Here is an 11,887-nt window from a genome sequence, read left to right on the forward strand (position 1 = left end):
AAGAGAACAGGTTGTTCGGTAATAAAGCCCCCGACAAAAGGGTATAACTGTCCGACTGCGCTCTGAAAGTTGAACGGATCAGATTGGTCGGTTCTGGTCCCCACATTAAATAAAAGCGCTTCGGGAATTTGGCTCTTTTCCGTACTTTGTTAAGCTTATCTTCCTTTTTGTTTTTATTTTAACCAACAATCAATAATTGTCCATTAATATAATAAAAACGAGTATAAGATAAACCGTTCAAAAAAAAGATTATAAGGATAGAAATAATATAGCAGATCCATCGAGACCTTTACAAAGGAAAAAATGCAACAGTGGCAAATCCAATGAGAACAAATACCATTGTAGAAAACATTCAAGATGTTATATGTATAATTACAATCTCCTGGAATTAAATTCTACATAGAAATAATCATGCCGGGAAGCGGAGCCAGTTGCAATCCATATAAAGGTACTACTTTGAGGAAACAAAGGAGCAAAGCCAAGACAAATCTTGAATCGGTTCTCGGCACATGAAGTTTTCACATATCATAACATCCAGATCTAATAAAAAATCAAGTCCTAAACAGCGTAATCCTAAACGGTCTAATCAGAACAACCTAACTTCATGATTGGTTCAAACAAACTATTATCTATCTAGACAATCAAATCAACAAGTTAGGCCATTTTGATTGGTTCAAACCCGCGACTATTTTTGGGTAGTAGAGACATTTTAAATCAACAAAGAAAGCAATGCCACAAAAGGTTGATTTTTTGCAAGCGAATGGTCAAATTATTCAAACCAATGTTGTAAGCCTTTGATGTGAAAGGATCAGATGCTGTCGTGAGGACGGTGAGAAGCGACAGATAAGAACAGCCACCAAAGGGGAGGAGTAGAGCCAAGCAGACAGAGGGTGGATGGAGGAAGTCGTCTCTACTGTGTTGCCATCATTTTTGGTTGTGTAGGGTGCACTGCAGCATGCCAATACTATTGAAGAAGCTGGGGAGCCACATCACCATCTTTCGTTCTCGGTCTAAGTCACCGCAGAGGGGTTGGGCGCAACCCTCGATGGTGAAGGAAAGCCACCACCACACACACCAAATGGCGACCGAGAAGAAGAGGGAGAGGGCCTCTACGACTATCGGGACACCGTCATCACTGCCTCCATTGCAAACTAATTGTGCCACCTCTAACCCGACCCGTGGAGATTAACCGACCCAAACCTAGTTGAAGTTGAAACTGTTCAAACCCATTAGATCCCCGACCCGCATTATTAAAAGCTAACTTGACTCGAATCCATTGGAAGATGTCGTACAGAGTCGGGGGTTTGCTCGGACAGACATATCATGGTAGATCGGCATCAATCTCCCTATATCCAAGTTATCTAAGGGATAGGCAGGTGGAAGAAGGCCCGATTGATGCTCGATTTGGTTAGAATCGGTGTTGTTCATTTCTGCTTGGTCGATGCGAGAGAGGGGGTGGCGGTTTTACAGACCATTAGAAGGGAGGTGGAGACTTACCACTAGCTGCTTAAAGTCGGAGACAAAGCTATGCTTGGTTCTTTGCGCAGCGGAACGACACCATCGTCAAACCTTCTATGGGTTAGGGATGGCATTGACGACATGCCTCCATCAGTCCTAGAGGTGAGAGGGATAGGGGGAAGAGATAGGCTCAGAAGGTAAAGAGAGCGCGTCGAACACGCCCAGCCAGAGTTGGACGTGCCGACAGCAACGGGGCTTCTGTGTCTGAGCTTAGCTTCGAGAGAGTTTCGAGAAAGGGAGGGTTAGAGAGGCTATCCGAACTTTGTTAACCTTATCTAGCTAATTAATCATATAATAAGTATAATATAATAAAATTCATCCGAGAAAATGGTATAATATAACTTAAAAAAGACGTGTGTATTGTCGATAAAGTAATAACTTACTGAACTATAAAAAAAAAAGTAATAACTTACTGAAGAGGTGAGTAAATTTTATGGTAAAAAAAGTAAATTCGTAAGTGACAGCTCAATTTCTTAGAGGTTTGTTTGGAGATTGTACAATAAATTACGCCTTGAGGATTATAGTCATGTCACCTGTTGTTTTACGGAAAATGCTTAGGAAGTCAGTTTAGGCCGTTAGAAACCACCTCACGGCGTCATCCAGGTGGGCACTAGTCGGCATTCTCCCAGATGAATTTGGAAGTACGAGGCAGATTCGACCCCGAAGATGATTAGATGCATATGGAATTTAAAAATAAGTACGAGACAGATTCCATCCGGATACCTAATAGGAGGTTAAGTTTGATTTTCGAATTGGATCATGATCTATCATAATTTGATTTTATGTAATGATTACAAGTTTTGATAAGTATATGGATGAGTGAGAATATATATATGTATGTATATATAAATGTGAAAGTATGTGGAGTATTTATTATTAAAAAATTAATTATTAAAATAATTAGGCAGAAGTATGAGTGAAAGATTGTTATTAAATGAGAAAAAAATAAAATAGTAATAACTACTTTACAAAATTTAAAAGAAAAATACTCACATGTATAATAACGTTTTCTCATTTTCTTAGTTTTATCCTAACTAAGGAACGCAAAATTGATTTTTACAGATTGATTGTTGTCATTCCGTATCCCTCTTTTCTCAATAGTCATATTTGACTATTGACCCTGGAGGGTGAAATCGGACCCTTTATCTCCGATATTCGATTCTCTTGTTGGCTTCATCTGATTTATTGGTCGCCGGAGCAATTGCGAATGCTTAAGTAAAAAAATAGTACTTCCACCGGTTGATATTTTTCAAGAGTCCTACATTATAGCATTAGGGGACTTGGTTCACAATTTCTGTTATGGTGAGAAATATCTCATGTAGAAGGAAAATATCTTAATATATTTCCAAACGTTCAATTTATTAAAGGTTGAAATGAATTCAATTATCAGCTTTTATTATTGCACGTTTTGTTTATTGACGAGTTGAGTTGAGTCGAGCGAAGATGCCCGCCGAGGTCAATGTCAATTTCCCAGCCGTGCGTGGTGGCGACTCTTGAACGTGCGGAGAAGAAGCGCGACGTGATTTGGAAATGTCCGCTTCTAGACATCTGTCACGCGGTGTCGTATCGAAAGAATCTTTGCCAACACAACTGTAGCACGGCACGTCGTTTTAAAGACCATGGGAACCGCTAGGCCGAAAAAATAGAAAAAAGAAAAAGACCATGTGAACTGGGCCGAAAATACTTATTCCTCAAAGGGCCCAGCCCATCTGCTAATTTGGGCTTTTCTATATTGTTTTGGACGAAAAACAACGAAAGAAGATGAAGGGGTTTTCTACTTAAAATGTTATTAGTACATTATCATATCTGATTTTCTATTTGTTATCCTCTCGCAACATAGTACCATCATTAGCATTCTTAGCTGCAGAAAGCTCATAGGTCATATTTGGTAGGCCGGAATGAAATAAAATGAAGTTACTTATTTGGAAGAAAATGTAACAATATTGAAAAAAAAGGGTATTTTTTGTATTAAACTTCAAAAACATTAAAGAGTATAACTATTCATTGTACTTATTAATCAAAGTGTTATTATCTATCTCTCTCTCTCTATATATATATAAGAAATTAAGCGAAATTATATGATACCTTTATAAAGCTAGTTACTTGACTATTTTGAAGGAATTTTCATTCCAATAAATTGAAAAAAAAAGGCTATCATAATAGAATTCTCATTCCAACTAACAAAAGTGAAATCAAATAAGAAAATTGAGTGCGAAATTCAACTTAGAGAAAACATAATACGAATAGTTGCCCTCGTCAAGATACATGGGCAATAATAGAGAACGGCGCCGTTGCCCCGAGCCAATTAGGACATGTTTGGTTATCAGAATATGGGGTAGGATAGGATTCAAGAAATTCTTATTCTATATTTGGCGGAGGCTAGGATTGAATAATTAATTAAGACAGGACAAAAAATAGCATTAACAAAATAATCTTGCTTAGAGAGTGAAATAGATCCAAATTAGAATAATAAATTATGTGCAAGGACAAAAGCATCCTTGCCCTCCTTGAAATTAGGAAGCATCCCATCCTTAGAAGTCAAATGCAAAGGCAACCGAGAGGGGTTGTGGGCTCCACCTGGTGACTATCGCCCCGTCGAGGTGGCCGACGACATTTGAGGTGACTGGTGACCTTGACTGAGCAGTGATGGTCGGCGTTGGGCCATCGCTTCAACGAATTCGTTTTCCTTCTCTCTATCATTTAAGAAAAAGAGATAGAGATAAGGAGGAGAGAGACCGTGGTGGTCGGATGCCTTTTGCCACTGACCAGGAAAGATCACCAAGCCATTGAGGTTGGCAGCAATCTTGCCCGGGTGGTGATTGTTAGCAGTCAGTCCATGATTGCTCTTTTTTTTTTTTTGACATGAACCACGATATTCGAAAGGCTAATTGAATCCCGACTAATGATTCTTCTTCTATGGTTTTCTTTTTAAACATATATATACATATATAATTTCAAAATTTATTTTTTTTAAATACATAAAATGATTATTAAAAGCGTATAACATGGAAACTTATCTGATGCTAGTTAAAAAATGTTTTAAACAAGCGTATAGCATTGGTTAATATTCTTAGAATTGTTAATCCCGATAAAACGTCATGTTCTATCCTAGAGACTGGAATCCGAAATCCGGCTTCGGTCACAAACAGTTCACGTGCAAGTTTATTAAGAAACTTCTCGATCACGATCCTCGTATATACCTGACGTAGGAAAGATCGTGGTGGTATCGTTATTTTCCTTTTTCAACACTCAAGTCAGTAATGTGCATGTCATTGGAATAATTTGAGATTATGTACATCTATATATATATATATATGTATAGGAAATCAAGAACATATTTTGTTACCTATCTTTGAGATCTTTGATATGTTTAGCTATTTAAAGAATCAATAATTAAGGAACCCGATATTACTTAACCTTCAAGTAATAAATCGGTTTGATGTACCAGAACCGGGCTGCACTCTACCAAGCTTCGCTAGGCTCGCGATGGTGGCCAACCGGCCCGGGCCGAGATAGGCCCTTTCAGCTTATCGAAATTGGGCCCAAAAATCCAGTCCGTAACAGTGACCAAGCGTAGCTTTAGAGCTCCCTTGGGGATGGCAAATCTATAACATTTACATTAGGTTTATTTCTTTCTTCTTTTCTTCTTCTTTTTCTCCTTCTTTTTCTCCTTCTTTTGGTCTCTCTAACTCTCCATGGACTATTGCTAAGAATACCACAAATGAAGTAACAATTTCTCAAACCAAACACATAGACTCGTCCGGGACTATCACATATAGGCTATGTTTGTTTTGTGGGGTTTGGAGGGGTATGATCGGGTGCGGTATGATGGTGTTCTAAATCCCATGTTTGGCAATGTATTTTTTAAGGAGGCGAGGGATTGGTGAGATTTCAATCCCCATCAAACCCCTCCAAAGCCCATTTTCTTATTCCACATCGATGGAGTGAGGCGAGGTAACTTTTTCTCCATTTTTAATTATAATGGCAAACACTTTTGTATCATTGTTTTTTGGTGTGTTTGGTTTTAGAGTTAAGTAGAGTTATTTTTTGATTTAATTGGGTTATAATGATTTTGTTGTTGAATTATGGAAAAAAATGAAAAAGTAATGAATAATTGAAAGAAAGTAATGATCGTGTTGTTGAATTGTAGAAAAAGTAATGAATAGTTGAGAAAAAATAATGATTGTGTTGTTGAATTGAGTGTAGTTAAGTGGAGTAGAGTCTAAACAAAAGTTAAAATTGATTTGTGAAATCAAACAAGGCATTAAAAAGTCATATAAGACTATTTTAGTCTTTTTACGCAATATAATATTCCCATCCCATCTCTTACTAATACTATCCAAACATGAGATTTCGAATCCCTTCTCACCCCATCCTACCCTACCCCACTCCACCCTTTATTAATCATATCCAAACATGGGATTTGAAGCAGGAAAATTACACTAATGGTCATAAATGTTTGCTATTTTTTAACATTGAGTCCTAAAAGTTTGACTTCGGGAAATCAAGTCCTAAAACGTTTGTAAATGTGGCAACAATGGTTCTATCTGTTACTGACCGTTACCGAGCTGCCTACATGGACCTAACGGCGTGAAATTCTTCCAATTGGTCGTTAATACGATGACGTGGCCTCATGGATCAACCCGACTGGCAACCCTTTCAACCCGAGAGGCCTCATGGATCAACCCGTGGCCTCAATCAAACCTACTAAGAAGCTCCGAAACCAGGAAGCTCAAGAACTGAAACAAAGGAAAGTAGACACTCTAAGGAGAATGAAGCAGAGGAGGAGAGGAGAGGAGAGGAAGTAGCATACTAGAAGAAGCAGACTTGAAGAAGAAAAAGAGGAAAGCTCTGAGTTTTCCTCAGTATTTCCCATTCATTTACTGATAAGAAGAGAGGCTCATTAAGGAAGAAGGAGGGGAAAGCTTTGAGCGTTTGAGAGGAGAGGCTCATTAAGGAAAGCTTTCCTCATTACTGATCATTTACTCTATTTCATAGTAGGTACTATTCATTTACTGTTGATTTTTTTTGGTCAAATAGTGTTTTAATGAAAAATTGTCAATATTTTGATACTTATTTTGTTACATTGGTGTTGTAGAATGGATGATTTGGTCTTTGTCAACTTGAACTATCATGGATACACTCTTGAAATACACTATGGTGGGTCCTTTAAGGAAGAAGGAGGGAAACTGTTGTACAGTGGATGTGAGATGTTTCGTTGGGATATTGACCTAGACAAAGTGTTTGTTACTCATATGGTGAAAGAATTAGAAAAGATGGGGTATAAAGGTAATTTAGAAGTAGTATTGTGTAGGGTCCATGGGGGGGTTAAAAGAGGGATTATTTGAGGTGTATAAGGATAGTTCTGTTGTTCAAGTCATAGGGCAGCTGTTGGGGCATAAATACTGCTAGTTGTATGTACAACACATAATTGATCATAAAGCAAATGTTGAGAACCCTAAGGCGGCTACATAGGGAGGTGCTATGGAGACTTGTCATAGGATTGCGTCTGGTAGTTTAGGAAGGAAGGGAGATGAAGCTGTTGTAGATCCAGCTACAAAAGAAAGTTAAGAAAACAATAGTGAGGGTGAGAGTGATTTTGGTTATGAGGATGTGCTTGCAGATCTAAGTGAAGAAAATGATCCTAAACTCCAAGACATCATATCCCAAGTTCAAGTTGCGAAGAAGAGCAGAGCTGAAAAGTTGAAGAGTATGAGGCTAGAGAAGGATCTAGAGACTATTAGAAGGGAAGTAAGATAAGATAAGCAGAAAAACATGGGTAAAGAGAAAATGGGGCGCAATTGTTACTGTTGATGCAACATATGAAGGATACACAACATATTATCCATCTTCTAATGAGGCTTGCAACATTAACTCTGGTGAATCAAGTTCAAAGTTTGGGGATGATGAAAACACATTGAGAGAAAAACAACCCAGATGTTACTTCAGAAAGTCAAGTACATTCCCTTAATATGAACCGACTTGTGAGTGGCGTACTTTTACTGTAGGTCAACTGCTTGAAGATGGAAAATAGTTTAACGATGCAATTTGTTTGGCTTCTATGAAGACCCAAAGGAACCTATACTTCAAAAAAAAATTGTAAAGAGTGTATAAGAATGAGGTGTAAAGAGAAGAACTGTCATTGGAAGATAGTTGCTAAATTCATGAAGAACCTTGGTGCTCAACAAGTGATGAAAATTTATGACAATCACACATGCATTGTCACTTACAAGAATAGTAGAGTGAATAGCTAATGGTTGGCTAGACATTATATAGGCACAATCAGGTCACTTCCATCCATCAAGCTAAATGAATTCAAAAAGCTAGTGAAGGAGCAGCTAGGTGTGGAGGTATCCATATCCCAATGTATGAGGGCAAAGGAAAATGTCTATGATTTGTTGGTTGGTGATAGTGAAGTAGAGTATGCATTGATGTAGTTTTATGCTGATGAATTGAACATAGCAAATATGGATTCATCTGTCTGTATGATAGTTCAAAGGCCAATACTAGCCGAGCCACCTATTTTTTGATAGATTTTATGTGTGCTTTGAGGCTTTGAAGACAAGATTTGTAAATGGCCGTATGCAAATAATTGGTGTTGATGGGTGTTTCTTTAAGACAGTAGTTAATGGTCAACTGTTAACTGCCATTGGTAGGGATGAGAATAATCAAATGTTTCCCATTGTTTGGGCCGTAGTTCAAGTTAAGAGTAGAGATACATGGTTATGATTTTTGAGTCTGCTTAAGGAGGACTTAAACATAACTGATGGCTTGGGTTGGTCAATCATATTTGATCAATAAAAGGTAATGTAAATAATATACATACAGATCAATTATTCCCCTCATGTTATTTTTAAAAAGTGCTAATTGTTGTGTTTTTTTATATGGGGGTTGGTACAAGCAGTAGCTCAGTTGGTCTCTCATATAGAGCATATGATGTGTGCAAGACACATCTATGCTAATTAGGGTGGAAGTCATAAGGGGCAAAAGATAGAGAGGAAATTCTAGAACATTGCCAAATCAATCACTGAAGCCGATTTCAAGGAAAATATGGAATTACTCCGTAAAATGTCACCCCAAGCATACGAGGACTAGCCGGAAAGACCAAATCTCAAGCATTGGTGTAAGACTTTCTTTAATTCCATGGTTAAATGTGACATTATTGCTAATAATTGGTGTGAAGCCTTTAATGGGAAAATACTTGAAACAAAATGTAAATCCATTTATTCGATGTTAGAGGATATTAGGAAGTTGGTGATGGAAAGGATCCCCACTCAGAGATCAAATTGTGAGAAGTGGACGAATGATTTTGGTCTTAAGATTGAAAATAATTGCAAGAAAATACGAAATTTAGTAGGTATTGTCATATAACTTGGAATTATGAAAATGGTTATGAGATTGAGGCTTAAGGCATCATGTATGTGGTTGACATCAAGAATAATCATGTGATTGTAGAGCATGGCAACTTTCTAGAATTCCTTGTTGTCATGCTATATGTACATTGTTAGATAAAGGTTTAGATCCAAGTGATTCTATTCATAACTTTTATAAGAATGAGATGTTTTTAAAAGCTTATGGCAAGGCGATGGAGCTTATGAGGGACCCTAAGTTTTGGGAGAGAACTAACATGCATGAACCGCCTATTCCTCCAAAGTTAAAGAAGAAGAAAGACAGACCAAATAAACTGAGAAGAAAGACAGTGTTGGAGACTACAATTGGAAAAGATGGGGTTGAACAAATGTTTCGTAAATGGACAACTAATACCTACAGCCTGATCATAATAGGAGGAGGTGTACTATGGGAGGCAAAGACAACACTCAACTAGTAAGTAATTTTGAACTTTAATGGATTTATAGATTTCATTATTTGTCTGTTACTAAATTTGAATTTTGGTTAGCTGCCTGTCTGTGGATCTGCAGAGCCTCTTCCTACAGTGCAACAAATTCTAACCCAACAAAGTACAAGGGTATATTCGATATACTAGTTATCCACTATAAGATTCATGATTTCATTTTATTTGTCAGTTTAAACATCCATGATAATTAGGGGCTGAAAAGGTCTACCAATATTGGAGATGTAGGAAGTAGAAAAAAATCAAACTCACAGAAGAAGAGATCAAACTTTACATATGGTTCAAGAACTACAAAGATCAGCGCAGTAATAACCCCAACTGTTAATAGAGAATACATTGTAATGAATGTGAGTCAATTACTGTAATGCAAGTGATCCCCTTTTTAATGTGACCATATTATTTGTGCTTCCATATAAAAAGCCATCTTGGAAGTAATGGACAGTGATACATATCTATGTAATACATATCTGTGTAAGTGCAGCCCAGAAGTGTAGGAGAATTGCTCGTAGCTAGGGAAGCTGGTCATTCAGGGCAGACAGTGACTGCCAACCAACTTCAAGTGATCGCACAAAGGAGATCAAACCTGAACAAGTCTGATGCAAGCAGAAAAATAGGAGTGCAATAATCTCAAAAGGAGTTCAATTGGAAAAAGTGTCTGATGGAATCTGTTTTTGTTTTTGGTTGTTTCTGCAACATTATGAGCTACAAAGAAGATTTACACAGTTTTTGTTGTATTTTGTGCTGTAAAGATGTAAAGAATTCCTACAATATTAGTATGGTTATATATGAACATAAGTTATGGTTATAAACATATGTTATGCACAAAGGTTTGCATATTTTGGTGTATTCCTAAACAGTGGTTATGGTTTCTGTAACATTTGTTTGTTTTTGGCAATGCAAAGTTCAGACAATTCTGGAACATGACAATGTTTTATGTCATATCTATGTTCCTAAACAGAGGTTATGGTTTCTACAACAAATTTGGCCAACATTACTATAGAACAAATAACACCTAATTTGGCCAACATTGCTGCAAAACACAAAACAAGTTTGTTTTGTGCAATGCATATCAAACTTATCAGGACAAAGAACAACTTTTCCAAATTTACAATCTGTAGAATTTACAAATGAACAAGACAATTATTGGCCAAATTTACAATCTGCAGGACAGTTATTACCCATGGCAATATGAGCATATCAGGACAGTTATCGGCCAAAAATAGTTTGGCAACTTTGGGAATATTAGATATTAGGACAGAGAATAACAATATGCAAAACACATAAAAAGTTTGCCAACTTTGGCCACAATTTGCATAACATAGGACAAAGCACAATAATTTGCAAATCACGGAAACAGTTTGGCAACTTTGGCCATATCAGTTATCAGGACAATTACAATATGCATAACAATGAAACAATTTGGCAACTTTGGGCATATCAGATATTAGGACAGAGCAGAACACGAACAATTTGGCAATTTTGGCCATATCAGTTATTAGGACATAGAACAACTTTGGCAATATTCTCGAGAAGATATCCAAACACCAAACACACCTTGTATTTCATTGGCAATAAGGGAGTCGACTTAATACAAAGTACAAGCCTACATACCAGAAAAATGAAACAATAATCTACAGGGCATCCTCCTTCTTGCTAATACAGAATTTACACCCCAACTACATCCCAAATAAAAATTCAATCACAATTGCAATGCAAATTACAGAAAAAACTATCCTAATATCACAAGCATGACTCTGTCGATGCTTTAACTCCTCCTCCGATTCCTTAATCTTTAATTTCATATACTTCATTTCCCATTTAGACAATGAAACTTCTTCTTCATCAATCGATTTCTGCTGAGAAGCTTCAAATGGATGGTCAATCCACCTAAAATAGCCACACCCTCCATTTCCCGGTACCTTGGGCATCCAACGAATCTTCTACCAAGGTTGTTTGCTGTGCGTGATATCTTCTGTTGAACTCGCAATCCGCAACTACAAAGGCCGCCATTGCCACTAGAAAAGGTTGAAGATTCTCTCGAACCAGCTGGAGTCGTACCAGGTGTCTCCACTCTTCGGTGCTTTCCTCTAGAAGCTTGCTATCCTATTCCACGTCCAATGATAGCTTCCATGCCAGTAATCGAAGATCTTGCAGGGGATTTCGAAGAGCTTTCTATAAGCAGAAGGCGATTAAGGTTTCAATCGGGCCGCATTGCAAGTTGTTGCAGGGGATTTCAAAGATCGACTTTGGGGATTTCAACGATTTTGGCGATTTTGACAGGGATTAGGGTTTCAATTGCTTTGGTTTGAAGGGGGATTTCAGTAGGGATTTTGGGGAATTTAGTGTTTCGGTTGCAGGGGATTTCAAATCGATTTTAGGGGTTTCAACGATTTTGGCGATTTCGGTAGGGATTAGGGTTTCAATTGCATTGGTCTGAAGGGGATTTCGATAGGGATTTCGTGGAATTTGGGAATTTAGGGTTCCAGTTGCAGGGGATTTCGAATCGATTTTGGGGAT

The sequence above is a fragment of the Punica granatum genome, chromosome 1 (assembly GCF_007655135.1).
Source record: "Punica granatum isolate Tunisia-2019 chromosome 1, ASM765513v2, whole genome shotgun sequence".
NCBI lineage: Eukaryota > Viridiplantae > Streptophyta > Magnoliopsida > Myrtales > Lythraceae > Punica > Punica granatum.